Below are 5,201 nucleotides of genomic sequence, written 5' to 3' on the forward strand. Positions count from 1 at the left end.
GGTGAGGAAGGTTTCTCCCTTGCATCCTGAGTTCGAGTGTCTTCAAAGCCTACAACACCTTTGGCAAAGGCTGTTCTCCAACTGGAGCGCTCGCAGGCCAGTGTTTCCCAATTGTTGGTGTTTATACTACATTTTTTGAGATTTGCCTTGAGATAATAATAATAATAATAATAATTTATTATTTGTACCCCGCCCATCTGGCTGGGTTTCCCCAGCCACTCTGGGCGGCATCCAACAAAGACCAAAAATACACTAAAATGTCACATATTAAAAACTTCCCTGAACAGGGCTGCCTTCAGATGTCTTCTGAATGTCAGGTAGTTGTTTATCGCTTTGACATCTGATGGGAGGGCGTTCCACAGGGCGGGCGCCACTACCGAGAAGGCCCTCTGCCTGGTTCCCTGTAGCTTTGCTTCTCGCAGTGAGGGAACCGCCAGAAGGCCCTCGGAGCTGGACCTGTGTCCAGGCAGAACGATGGAGGTGGAGACGCTCCTTCAGGTATACTGGACCGAGGCCATTTAGGGCTTTAAAGGTCAGCACCAACACTTTGAATTGTGCTCGGAAACGTACTGGGAGCCAATGTAGGTCTTTCAAGACCGGTGTTATGTGGTCTCGGCGGCCGCTCCCAGTCACCAGTCTAGCTGCCGCATTCTGGATTAGTTGTAGTTTCCAGGTCACCTTCAAAGGTAGCCCCATGGAGAGCGCATTGCAGTAGTCCAAGCGGGAGATAACCAGAGCATGCACCACTCTGGCAAGACAGTCTGCAGAGAGTCTTTAAACCTCTTTTGTTGACCACCATCATCACGCTTTCCGTTTTTAAGTTCGGAATAGAGTGGTTGCTTTGGAAGACGGTCATCAGGCATCCACACAACATGGCCAGTCCAACGAAGTTGATGTTGAAGAATCATTGCTTAAAACACTGGTGATCTGAATTTAGGACTCAGGCATCCTCCAACTGGCTCCAGACACTCACACAGGACCTTCACCGCCTTCACTTGTTCTGATTTGAAAGAGAGGTAGAGCTGGGTATCATCCGCATTCTGATGAACACCCAGCCTTGGCATCTTCAATTGGTGCTGGGAGAAAAACTCCCACCTGAAATCTTGGAGAGCCAACTGTAAAAACAGATAAATTCGGCTGGCCGCTGTGCAACTCAAAAATAGCTGTGAAGCAATGAATGTAAGCAGGTACCCTCTTGGCGTCAATAAGGATTAGGCAGACTCAGCAAATGGAGAATTAGAAGGTGAAGTTTATTGCCAGGCAATAAGGACCCAGTTTGGAATCTCTTCCAAAAGGAACTGGGACCCCGATTGACAGAATTCCAGAGGTCTTTATACCTGAGCAGATCACAGCAAATCATAGATCATGAGACAACCATGAGGCAGTCACGATATCGCCAGCGAAATTAGCCAATTAGCAAGCTCCTTGCCATGCTTCCAGCTCCTGGTCAAGCACAGAGTTCTAGTTCTGCTTTCCGTTGCTTGCAGTGACGCTCTGTCTAACCTCTCCCCTAGTTATGACAGGACAGGGAGATTGGAGATTTTGTGGTTTTGCTCTTCCTGTTCTGTGGATTAATTTAGCCTGTATCTGAGGGGATTTTGCACCAGAATCTCTGATTCACGTCTCCCCCTTGTCCAGGGTACACGGATGTTTGTAGGGGAAAGGTCGGCTCCTAATTTTGCTGTTTCAAGCAGTATGCAGTTAGCTAAGGCACAGCTTCCCTTTGATTCAAAATGGATTATAAAATACTGTAAGCCCTGATTATGTGTGAGCATATATGAATATATTGATTACTGATAACTGATTATATGGATAGCATAGCGGTAGCCCTTCTTCCTTGCCTCAGCTGCTTCCCAAGGTTTTAATCCTCTGACGGCGTCTTCCAAAACCTCTTCCCTCCATGCGCTCCCTCCTGTAAAACTTTGATTCCTGCTATCGATCATGAAATAGCGGTTGTTGATGTCCAGCAAGCCCGGGGCCCCGGCCAAATTGTTTTGTTTTGCAGCTTTGTTGCTTCCCACCCCCCGGCTATTAAACACCATCCTTTCTGCACCCAGCCAGCCGAGTCATAAATATGTCAGTAAGTTGCTGGACTTTGCCATCTTGTTCTGAGTTACTCGGCTCTCTTTTCCTGCTATCAGCAAAACGGGACACTCTCACGCAGGAAAGCAATTTGCTGAGTGTTTAAGGGACGGCTTCTCCCACTCGCCTGCCTTCCCCCCACCCTCCCCCCAAAAATCCCAGTGACTGCTTTGCCCTGCGAAGACCAGATGTCCTCTTCTGCCCACTTCCCTATTAAATCTTCATTTGGTCGTTTAATCTTCGTCTGCCAACTCCTCCGTGACATGCAATAGCTGCCGGCTGACGGCATAAATTGTCTGGACCTGTTACTAGAGAATCCCGGAGCTCATTGTGGTGAGGAAGAGCGTGGGTTTGGTCCAAAGGAGAGCCAAACACAGCTACATCTAGGGGGGGGGGGAATAATCTGGGGGCGCCGATTCAGAGGGGCCGAACCCCAGAGCCTCCACAATGTTTGTCTGGGCATTGCATGCGACGTCGCCACCCTGTTGCATGCAATGCCCAGGATTGTGGTTTCGCCTTCTCTTGTGAGCCGGAGGCTGCTTCCCCTCCACGGCAGGAGGCGCAGGAGCCACCGGGCATCATGCTCGACATCGCACAAGACCCATGGATGTGACATGCAACATCAGCCCCCCAAATCTCCCTCCTGAGTCGGCACGCCTAGTGATAATCCCGAGCGAGGGATAGGTCATTCAGAAGGACAGGTGAATAATTCCAGTGTCGTAGTGATAATTCTGAGCGAGGGGTAGATAATTCAGGAGGGACAGGTGGGTAATTCCGGTGTCAGTGATAATCCCGAGCGAGGGATAGATCATTCAGAAGGAGGGACAGGTGGATAATTCCAGTGTCATAGTGATAATCCCGAGCGAGGGATAGATGATTCAGAAGGAGGGACAGGTGGATAATTCCAGTGTCATAGTGATAATCCCGAGTGAGGGATAGATCATTCAGAAGGAGGGACAGGTGGATAATCCCAGTGTCACAGTGATAATCCCGAGTGAGGGATAGATCATTCAGAAGGAGGGACTGGTGGATAATTCCAGTATCACAGTATTAATCCCGAGTGAGGGACAGATGATTCAGGAGGGACAGGTGGATAATCCCAGTGTCATAGTGATAATTCTGAGCGAGGGATAGATCATTCAGAAGGAGGGACAGGTGGATAATTCCAGTGTCTTAAGCGAGGGAGAAAAACATTTCTAGATGTCGTGCATCATTTTCTGTTCATCTATCACAACTCCTTTCTCACACTTTACATGGGGGGGGGGGGTAGGTGTCTCGCCTTTCTTCTTCAAGAAGCAGATTCCATCTGCATAAAAACACTTTTTATGATTGTTCATTAAGCCCCTGAAAGACACGATCGCAAAAGAGGTATGATTCATCAGCTCAGAATGGGAGCCTCAGGAATTAATTAACTCCTTCTTTAATGCTATTTTGTTTTTTTTCCAGCTGCATTAGGTAAACTACGCTCCTGCATTTTGCACCGATCTGCTGACTTTGTCAAGTTGCACCTTGCTGTTTTCTTAATGTTGCTTGTTAAAACCTGTAATAATTAAGTGCAATGGGGCAAGAGGAAGGGGAATTTCTGCCTGGAAACTTTTAGTTTTCTGCAAATGTGGAAGACACACCCTAAGACTTTTTGACACCCGAGATGTACATTTTTTAAAGGACCCGCCCTATTTTTGTGACTGCAAGTTGTTTTAAACTTTATTTTAGATTGTTGTAAGCTACCTTATAAGGGATGTGGGTGGCACTGTAGGTTAAAGCACAGAGCCTAGGACTTGCCAATCAGAAGGTTGGCGGTTCCCTCATTGCGAGAAGCAAAGCTACAGGGACCCAGGCAGAGGGCCTTCTCGGTGTTGGCTCCCGCCCTGTGGAATGCCCTCCCACCAGATGTCAGAGATAAACAACTACCTGACATTCGGAAGACAACTTAAGGCAGCCCTGTTCAGGGAAGTTTTTAATGTATGATATATTAGTGTATTTTTGGTCTCTATGGAAGCCGCCCAGAGTGGCTGGGCAGGGTACAAATAAATTATTATTATTATTATTATTATTATTATTATTATTATTATTATTAGGAGGAGAGGAAAGTGAGACCAGGAAAGGATAGAAAGGAGAAAGTGAGTGTGCAGGAGAGGCTTGGGGAAATCTGAAAAACTTAAGTTTCCCTCCGTTTTCCAGTTTTTCCAACCTTAAGTTGTTTTCTACATTTCCACATCCGTTCGAGATTTTGTTTTTTTAAAAAGTTTCCATCAATACCCACCATTGTTATTTTTTGCAAATTATTGTACACAGTTTTGCCCAATTACAACTTTTTTGTAATTTTGCAATCTCCTCTAACGCAAAGTGTTTTTGTATCACCGGCTCAAATTGTCTGAAAACGGTATCATGATCTGAATGCCGTACCGGCGTCAGACCATTTCTCAGCATATATCATCCGGCTCTAGTCAGTAGAGCATGAGATTCTTAGTTCCGGGGCTGTGGGTTCAAGATTCCTGCACTGTGCGTCCTTTCCAACTCTACAATTCTATGAACATACCCCCACACCACCACCGAAAGAAAAAGCTTCAAAACTTTTCAAAAGTTTCAAAACCTCTTGGCAGGACTCCCACCCCGCTTCTAAAACGCCATGCCAGAATCGGGTACTTCCTGCCTGCCTGTAAAAAAAGGACCGCCGGACGGTTCAGTCCAGTCCAAGGCAACTATGGGGTTGCGGCGCTCATCTCGCTTTCAGGCCAAGGGAGCCGGGGTTTGTCCACGAACAGCTTTCCGGGTCATGTGGGCAGCAGGACTAAACCGCTTCTGGCGCAACGGGACACCGTGACGGAAACCAGAGCACACGGAAACGCCGTTTACCTTCCCACCAAAGCGGTACCTATTTATCTACTTGTACTGGCGTGCTTTCGAACTGCTAGGTTGGCAGGAGCTGGGACAGAGCAAGGGGAGCTCACCCCGTCGCGGGGATTCGAACCGCCGACCTTTGGATCGGCAAGCCCAAGAGGCTCAGTGGTTTAGACCGCTGCCTGTATGTGGACGGAGCCCCATGGCAGGACAGCTGGTCAAGCTGCTCGTTCTGACCCCCCCCCCCACTGTACAGAGACACTGGGACAAACAAGGTC

This window comes from Podarcis tiliguerta, assembly GCF_965153285.1.
Source record: "Podarcis tiliguerta genome assembly, chromosome: 18".
Taxonomy (NCBI): domain Eukaryota; kingdom Metazoa; phylum Chordata; class Lepidosauria; order Squamata; family Lacertidae; genus Podarcis; species Podarcis tiliguerta.